Genomic DNA, 10340 nt, shown 5'->3' with positions numbered 1-10340 from the left:
GAAGGCCTCTATGTCTGATGATAGTTTGCAGAGTGTTTTGAGCTAATTGTAAAGGTATCTATGAAGGAGGTGCAATGTTTCCCCAAAACCTACCCATCCGACCCAATTAGCCCTTCAAAGTCCTCAATATATATCATTTCATGTCATGTTCAGCCGTTAGATCTTCTTTCAACAACGTATTGCTATTCTCTTTGGCGTAGACTGGCTTGCTAAGATTATGGCCTCCGTTGATCCTTTCCTTCTCTCTATGCTTGAGTACAACATCACTTGGGATGTTACCATCTTCTTTCTCATCTAAAGGAGGAAAGTATGGTGTGGGATCTTGGCATAAAACCTTTAGTTGGCAGTGTGCCAACTCTATCTGAAGCCGTCTAGCCATCAGGCCACACATGGCCCCCATTTGGTGTCCAAACCAGGACCTACCAGATAACCAAGCTACTCAAATGCCTTCTCCTCATATGGGGGGCTTACAAGTAGAGTTAGCTGGTTCCCACGTAGTTACATGAGAGTGGAGCATTGATATCTAACAGAGATATTGTTTGTTTATTTCTTGGTGCAGTGTAGTTATTTCTTAGCTTCCTAGTGCAGTGCAGAATCATGTCTACATGCTCGATGCTCTCCTTTCTTCTATTCTTAGCTCTTCTCAAAAGACTATAGAAGATGTTTGTACCTAGTTAAGCCCTTTGAATTTAGATGGGGTGCGAGTCATCTTTATGCCTTATCATGAGGAGTAAGTATCAACTCCAACCTTATTTTTACTATTTCTTTGGCAAGTTTGTGTAAAACAATAATCATTTTTAATCTGGTCGTGTAGCTCACATTGGAGTCTGATCGCTTGGGACCTTGAAGTCAACCGTTTGTGGTTTGTGAATTCAATGGAAGGCTATCATGCCAACTCCCCAAGGTAATTATTCTCTTAATATTTTTGTTACTCTCTTATTTTGTATCTTATGATCATGACATATTAATATATTTCATATGTCATGATGGACAGTGCTGCATATTGGCTAGCATCTGCTATCAGAACAACCAAGGAGCAACAAGACCAAGTAGAATTTAAATGATGTCTATTGGTGGAGCAAAAACATGGGCACAGCTGTGGGTGGAGAGTTGCCTACAACTGCATGTTGTTTCTTAGAGAGATTTTTGATTTGGAGTTACAAGTCAAAATGGAATCATATACAGAAGCCGATCTACTAGTGTTTCAGGCTGAGAGTATTCAGCGTCCAATTGCTACCATTGGGAAACAACATGAAAATATGACTACATTGTAGCATGTTTAAAACCTTATCTTTATACTTGTATGCTTCTTCAAGCCCTTAATTGGGATGTGTAAATCTCATAACTTTTTAATATTTTCCTCCAAGAGGAGAAGAGACTAAGTCTAATGAAAGCATGCTATATTTATAATTCTATGATTATTTAAACCTTTATTTTTATTTGGGATGTGTAAATCTCATAACTTTTTAAATTTTTCCTCCAAGAGGAGGAGAGACTCACTCTAATGAAAGCATGTATGAAACCTTACTTTTTAAATTTTTGCTCTAAGAGGAGGAGAGACTCACTCTAATGAAAGCATGTATGAAACCTTATCTGTATACTTCTATGCAGTCTAATGAAAAAACCATTATTAATGTTGGGAAACAACCTAAAAATATGAATACATTGCAGCATGTATGAAATCTTATCTTTATATTTCTATGCTTGTTTAAGCCTTTATTTGGGATGTGTACATCTCATAAACTTTTTATATTTTTATAGTAGAAGGAGGATGTAGAAGACATAGTAAGTGAAGAAGAATACGATGTAGACTACTCTCTTAATAAGATGAGTCATGAAAATATGACTCTATTGCAACAGATTGGAAGTTCATTCACTGCTATGTTGTTAATTCGACAACAACCTGATTTTTTTGAATTTGGTGAAGAAGAGATTTTAATCCTCTTGAATCCTAAGAAAGAGGTTAATGTCAAAGTCATTACAACCATCCTCAGGTTTGATGCAGCCTTTTCCTTGGCTTTATACTTGCGTATTTTGATTAAACCCAAGAAGCTAATACTTTTTTTTTTAATATAGTAATGTTATAGCAGATTTTCCTCAAAATATACAAAGAGTTTCATATATGCTCGATCCTCTTATTTCTGAAGTGCTTAGCAACAAAAAAGAAACCATAGAGGATGTTTGCAAGTGGTTGAAGCATGTTCCTATGAATGAGGCACGAGTTATCTTTACAGCATAGTATGAGAAGTAAGCATCAAACCCTACTTGTTTTTTCTATTGCATTGCTAGAATTGTCTCAAACACAGTAATTATTCTTTATTGATAATGCAGCTCACATTGGAGTTTGGTGGTCGTGGACATCTTTGCTAAGAAGTGCTTCTTTGCCAACTCAATGACATCCGTCCATGGCACTATGTTAGAGTAAGTATAGACTACACTTATTGTCACTTCTTAACATGTAGATTGATATGCAATGCACATATTCACTATTGTTATATGTTTTGATGTGCAGATCGGCTCGAAAGTTGGTAGGTGCTATCAACACAGTAATGTAGCAACGTGACTTGGCACAACAAATAGAGTATATAACATGTCAAGTATCACATCAAGAGGATAGCCACATCTACAATTGTGGATGGAGGGTGGGCTACAATTGCTTTTTGGTACTTGGTCAAATTTTTGAGATACAAAATGACATCACATTGTCAACATATACGGACTTGCATCTCTATGCATTTATAACATGTACCATTTGAGCAATCATTAAGGGCAACATTATGGACCCTCCCACAAGTCAAATAGATAATGGCTCAGAGGAGTGCGAAATGGATGTCGTCAAAGAGTCAAAGGGGATAGAAGACCTCAACTCTACAAACATGGCTTCATTGGAAGAATTGGGAAGCTCTTTTAATGTTAGGGTTATGATTCAACATAGACCTTAGTATCTTGAATTTGGTGGAGAGGAGATTTCAATCCTCTCTAGAGCTTCAAATGAGGTCAATAACAACGTTATGATGGCCATTCTCAGGTTTGATATAAACTTTTTCTCTGCTTGATAATTCAATATTTTGATTAAATCTAATAAGCTAATATTCATTTATTTGTTGGTCCAATATAGTTATCTCACAATTTTGTAGAGCTGTACAAAACCGTGTGTATATGTTGGATTCCCTCCTTTCTCCTATACTTAGCGATAACAGAAAGACGATAGCCGATGTTTGTAAATGGTTACAGCCTTTACATTTACATGGCGTGTGAGTCCTATTTATGGCATATCACGAGATGTATCATGGCAACCTTTATTTTCATCTTATACTGGCAACATTGTGTTAAATTATAATGGTTCTTAACTATTCGTGTAGGGAACATTGGAGTCTGGTAGTTTGGGACCTTGAAGACAACTATTGTTGGTTTGTCAACTCGATTGCAGGCTTTCATGGCTCAGTGCAAATGTAAGTATTCTATTAATCTGTTGTTACTTCTATATTATGTACCTTATGTAATAGACACACTAAGTTTTTTTAATATGTCATGATGAGCAGGTCGGTTGAGAAGTTAGTATCTGCTATCAGAGAAATAGGAACAAAGACTTGCTAGACTTCCAAAACCGTTTAGTAGTAGAGCAGGAAGATGGGCGTAGTTGTGGGTGGAGAGTTGCCTCTAACTGCATGTTGATTTTCAAAGAAACTTTCTCACTTCAGCCACAGGTCTCATCGGAAGACTCTTTGGAGCTCAAATATTCAGAGGAGGATATACAATTGTTTAGGGATGAAATCATTTGAGACCTAATTGCTGCCATTAGAATACAATGTGCAACTGAAGCAATATCAGAGCTTGCAATTAAGGAAAAGGAGACTGAGTCTACTGTGAAAGCACTGCACACTATAGAAGAAGTAGAGACTCAGTGTACACCTATAGCACCATAGCCTCCACTGGAAGCATCAGAAGAGTTGCCACAGCCTCCGCTTGCATTTAAGGAAAGAGGATACTGAGTCTACTCCAAAAGCACTACATACTACAGAAGAAGTAGAGACTGAGTATACATCTAGAGCACCACAGCCTCCATTGGAAGCATCAGAAGAGTTGCCACAGTCTCCACTAGAAGCATCAGAAGAGTTGTGATGCATGTATGATGTTGTGTTTGTATATATGCATGAGGAGCATATTCTCATGATGTTGTTTATTCCATGAATATTATAATTGACATTTATTTGTTGCAATGTATGAATCATGATGTTGTTTTTGTTGATTATACACCAATTTGTGACTTATTACTTAAGTGGCATTTAGTCATGATATTTATATATTTATTTCATGCACACAATTTTATGATATGAATGTGTGATGATGTGATTATTTGGAAATATAACCTTGTGTGATGAGAATTTTGATATGAATATGTGATGATGTAATATTTTAATATATTTCACTCCAAAGTATCAATTCCCAATGCTCCACTCACTTAAAGTACATCAGTCCCAATGCTCTACAAAATTTTATTCAGTTGGACAGTCTCCACTCACTTAAAGTAGAGCATTCCCAATGCTTCTCTCACTTTATTCCAACCCTTATCCTTATCATAGCGAACACATTGTGCCTTAGTGCACTTGTATTCTTCCATCCTAGTCCTTCCACAAACACTCTCTTATTTCTTACATCCTAGTCCTTCTAATTAACTTGTATTCGTCTTTCACTTTATGTCTTCCCTCACTTTCTATCACTCTTGAAGGAGGGGCGGCTCACTGTGCATCCCTCGCTATTGCTCCCACTCTCCTTCTCCCACTTTCCCTCTAAGACAATGACTAGTTACTACGCGACTTCATTTACTGAACTCAAATTCTGTCTTAGATCCCTTTTGTGTGGACCAATGAAGGGAAAATCATTTGAGGAGGATATGTTATGCACATGGCTGCTTGATTTGAACTCAACAGAAGAGGTGAATATCCCTAGCTTTCTTTTTCACTTCTTTTAATCATGTACTTCTTATGCTAACGAGTTAAATTTTCGTACAGGATATGGCGGTGGCTAGAAGCTGTATTGAAAAAAATGGTGAAGATGAGGAAAGCCAAGAGAGAAAAGAAGAGTTATTGAATGCTTATAAGTCGGCAGAAGATTCGAAACAAGTTGTGAGGAGACTTGCGATGCCAGCCCTGGTTATGCATGGCCTACACGTTTAAAGTCTGCTTGTTTTCATGAAGCCAATGCCATAGTAGGCACTTTCGAGGACATATACTCTCTCTAATGACTTAATAGTCAAGTGATGGAAATTTAATTCCATAAAGACTTATGTGTTTTCTAAAGTAACTATAATAGACAAGAAATGAAACTACTGTTCCACAAAGACTTTTTAGTTCTCTAATGTAAAGTTGTAATAGACAAGAGAGACAAAGATGAGATCTTGTAGGCTGAGCTAATGGAAGGTGCTTTTTGACACCATATGGCTTTGAGTTATATGATCTACTTCTTGTACAAATGTGTCATGCTTTTTTTAAAATGTACTCTAGTTTTAATAACATGTCACGCCATTTTTTCTAATTTGATTTTTTGAAATCTTACTTTTTGTCTCTTTTAACAATGTGATGTCCTCTTTTTTTAATGTACTCTAGTTTTAATAACATGTCACATCATTTTTTCTAATTTGATTTTTTAAAATCTTACTTTTTGACTCAAAGTTTTGTTTTATAAGAGCCTCTTTTTTTAAAATGCTTTATCCAAAATTATCACACAAAACGGATTTGGACAGTGCACCAGTCCAAAATTAATGAAATAGGTGTTTTGGTGAAAAATGGGATTTGAGGCAAGTTTAACCATCCAAAGCATATCTGATGGGTAGGATACTTTGTACAGGCCTCAACATAGGTTGGATTGACATAAGTGAAGATTATTGTGTCCATTGGGTATGTGCGTGTACAAATAACACACCTCAAATAATATTTTTTGATGATTGTGCATAACACGATGAAAAATGGGGTTTGTGTGGCAACTTTGACCATCTAAAGCATATACGATGGGTATGATAATTTGTACATGCATTAACATAAGTTGCATTCGTGTGTGTGGAGAGTAGCATGTCCATTGGCTATGAGCACGTTCGAATGACACACCTCAAATACTATTTTTTTACGATGGTGCATAACACTTGGTGGAAAATGGGATTTGTGGGGACTTTGACCATCAAAAGCATATTTGATGCATATGATACTTTGCACGTGGTTTAACATAAATTTGATTGACACATGTGCAAAGGATCATGCCCATCAGTTATGTGCACGGTCAAATAACACACCTCAAATACTATTTTTTAGCTTAAGGTTTAGGATATAGGGTATAGGGTTTAGGATTTAAGGTATAGGTTTTAGGGTTTAAGTTATAGGAAATAGTGTTTACGGTATAGGAATTTGAGTTTAGGCTATAGGGATTAGGGTTTAGGATTTAGGGTATGGGGTAGAGTTACAAATATTAGCCTGTGAATTTGGTTTAAGTATAATTAAACTTCATTCACAGGTTTTTAATAAGCTGGAATTTGAAAATTCTAACCCTATAAATGAGTTTAGATGGCTTATGCCGATCGATTTGAGTACTTGGAGGGCTAAATTTGGACCTCATACGATAAAGTTATGTTAATTTTTGGGTGAATTTATCAAATTTCAAGATTGAAAGATTAGCCACACTAGTTTGGAGAAGCTCCTAAATTCGCCTTTGAGAAAATATTCGCCCTTAAAAAATTATCTTAGGGGGGTAGGAAAGAAAGGAAATTAATGGAATGGAGAAGAGGAAAAGGGGGGGGAAAGGGGGGGAGGAAAGGGGGAGGGGGAGGAAAAAGCGGGGGGGAGCAGAAAAGGGGAGAGAGGGGGGAGGGAAGGGGGGAAAGGGAGGGAAAAAGAGGGGGGAGGGGAGGGGAAAGGGGGGGGGAGGGAAAAAGGGGGGAGAGGGGCAGGAATGGGGGGAAAGGGGGGGTGGGGGGGGGGGGAAGGGGGGATGGGGGGGGGAGGGGGAAGGGGGGAAGGGGAAGGAGTGGAAGCTCGTCAGATGATGCGCCAACCCCCGGGAGTGCAAAGTGGCTTACGGAGAGGTTGTATTGTCATTGCACTCATTGCAAGCGAGAAGTACAACATCAACATCGTATTGTCATGCGCCAATTTTAGATGTATGGGGACGAGATCGAACCAGTACCCACCATTGGTGTTACACATGGTGATGGATCATCAGTAAGTTAATGCTATTTGAGTTCATGATGAATATTGGATACCATTATCACACGAAACCTTGAGACAAGATCTTATATTTACACGAAATATTGAGACAGGATGAGGAGGGCCTCTAACTAGTTATCTAAAAAATTGTATGTTTCCTCTCTTTTGTAGGGCCACTCCACGAAACACTGAGCGGCACTTTTCCAGGTAAGAAAGTGTTCCTCTTTTTTTCTTTTTTATTTCCGTTATTTGCATTGGCCTACAACTAGTGCTTAAGGCACTAGCTACAGTGATGGGCATAGGAACCCTCTCTTCCCCTCTCTTTTCTTATTTCCTCTTCTCCCCTCTTCTTTTTCCCATCTTTCAATCTCTTTTCCCCTCTTCCTTCTCTTATTTTCCACTCTCTTTTTTCCTCTCTTTTTCTCCTCTTTTCATAAGCATATGTATTTGCCTATGCTTATGCTTATGCATGAGCATATGCTCATATGCTCATGCATAAGCATAACCTATGCTTTCTCTCTTTTTCTCTTATGCTTACATTCTCATGCATAAGCATAAGCGTATGCTTTCTTTCTTTTTCTCTTATGCTTATGCTCTTTTTCCCTCTTCCTTCTCTTATGCTTATGCTCTTTTCCTCTCTTCTTTTTCCTCTCGTTTGATCTCTTTTCCCCTCTTCCTTCTCTTCTTTTTCCCCTCTTTCAATCTCTTTTCCTCTCTTTCAAACATATGCTTTTTCTCTTTTTCTCTTATGCATATGTTTTTTCTTCTCTTATGCTTATGCTTATGCATGAGCATATGTCTCCTTCTCCTTTCCTTCTCTTCTTTTCCCCTCTCTTTTTCTCTTCTTTTCATAAGCATATGCCTATGCCTATGCCTATGCCTATGCTTATGCTTATGCTTATGCATGAGCATATGCTTTCTATCTTTTTCTCTTATGTATATGCTTTCTCTCTTTTTTCTCTTATGCATATTTGGTTCTTTTCCCCTCTTTCAATCTCTTTTCCCCTTTTCTTTCTCTTCTTTTTCCCTCTCCTTCTCTTATTCTTCTCCTCCTCTTTTGCTTCTCTTATGCTTCTCTTATGCTTCTCCTTCTCTTATGCATATGCTTTCCACTTCTTACCCGCTCTTGTTTTTTGTTTTTTGTTTTCGTGTTTGTGTCTACGTTTGTCCAATCTCCCCAAATTAGACATGGGATCACGTCGCATGTCCGATGTAAAAAAACTCTCGTAGGAGGAGACTTCATGATCTCTATTCTCCAGAGGAAATTGATTCCAACTTTGCAATGCCTCAGGGCCCTACCCCTATGACTACTCCTGGTCCAACTCCTATCGGATGTAGCATTGTGACTACCCTCGGGAAATTCCTTTGCTAGTAGCCCAGAGCTTTGTTGGGAGTCCCGACGAGTTTGTCACACAGATGACTGATGCAGAGGCAGCGAGATTCTTCTCTGCTATCCCAGAGAACCTTAGCAAATCCCTCTCCTACATCGATGGCTAGACCTACTATCCAGCCATTCCATCTATCCCTTCGACTGAGGGATCATCACCTAGGCATGCCCATCATAAGGGAAGGAAGAGTGGGGGGGTTGGTTATGTTGTCCTAACTCAGGAGATGTAGACGAGTCAGCACACTCACATCCCTACAGGTCTCCACTTGGTCCTGAGACCCAGTACTAGTCAGGTCCCTTGCCCTCTCCTACTTCCACTGCTACTCCTTGCTCCGTAAGTGCTTGCAGTAACACCACTTGCTCTGACTCTGCCACTACCATGAGTCCTCCTTACTCGATTGAGGACCTGTCCTATGAAATCACGGCTGCTAGAGAGATAATAGAAAATAAAAAGGGCTCAGCAGTGATGGCCACCATGAGACGGTTGATGACCCACCACTTTAGGAGCAACATAGCTACTGACTGGTGGTACCAAGATGAGGGAAAGAAGCAGGTAGTCATCGATGAATTGAAAAGACAATATCCTAACCCTCCAAATTGGGAGTTCAATTCGAATTACATGAAAGAGCACATAGGGTTCCTCTTGAAGCATCGTAGGTCAACCTTGCATACTTCCATCATAAAGGGGAAGGCTGAACCCAGCTGGGCAGACAAAGCTGATTGGAAGTTTTTTAAGAAGCAGTACAAGGACCATCCCGAACTGTTCGAGGGTCAGAGGAGGCCTATGAGGAGAGTGCTGGACTACGTGGGTACTTCACACTTTGGTGCAGGCGGATGGTTGGTGTTCAAGGCAACCATGGTAAGTCTACTTCTTCTCATTTAATGTATTGTTCTATTTGTTTTACTACATATTGCATGCACTTCATCTAACTCTCATAAATTGGGCCCGCAGCAAGCTACAATGGGTCATCTTCCTACAGACATAGAGACGAGATGCGCGTTTCGCGTAGGAACAAAGCTGTGGTTTATTGAGTAGAAGGCGCTAGGAGCAATGATCAATTGGGTTGAGGTGTCTGCTCGCATGGTATATGTCTACTCCTACTTGTGATCTCATTTTTTAAATTGTTTTATTCTTTAAGTTCCAATCTAATTTCCAATTAATATGGTTTCACTCTTAGAATCAAAGCTCGAATGTCCCATCAACGGATGTGAGCAGGGATGATGAGGGATTAGACTTACACAGCTTCGATGAAAGCCAAGGATCAGGCACAACACACGAGGGCCAGGGATTAGGCTAGTGCAACAAGGACGAGGACAACGATTTGGATGAGTAGTAGTAGTAGTAGTAGTATTGGTAGTAGTTTGCATATACTTCGCCATGTATATGCTTTTGTATATCGGCTCATTTGAGTGATTTTGTATCACCCTTTTTGAAAGGGTAATTTTGTTACAAACAATGTTGTATATCTTTACATGTATATGCTTCTGTCGCTCACGGGTTCATTTGAGCGATTTTCTATCACCCTTTCCACAAGGAAAATTTTGTAACAAAAAACATTCTTTTGTAATTACTAAATAAAAAACATTAGTGGGGCAAAACAAGGCTTGTTGTGCCCCTGTTTAGCCCCACTAATGTTTTTTTTAAGCTTCTGTTAATTGTTGCTATATAGTGACGTTTACCAGTGTCAATAGATAGCGATGTTTACCAATGTCGCTATATAGCGATGTTTATTAGTGTCGCTATATAGCGATGCTTCTAT

Source organism: Dipteris shenzhenensis, chromosome 21 (assembly GCF_047967505.1).
Source record: "Dipteris shenzhenensis isolate YYH24624 ecotype China chromosome 21, Dip_SZ_1.0, whole genome shotgun sequence".
NCBI lineage: Eukaryota > Viridiplantae > Streptophyta > Polypodiopsida > Gleicheniales > Dipteridaceae > Dipteris > Dipteris shenzhenensis.
The sequence above is the reverse complement of the archived record's forward strand: the minus strand, read 5'-3'. Positions refer to the sequence as shown.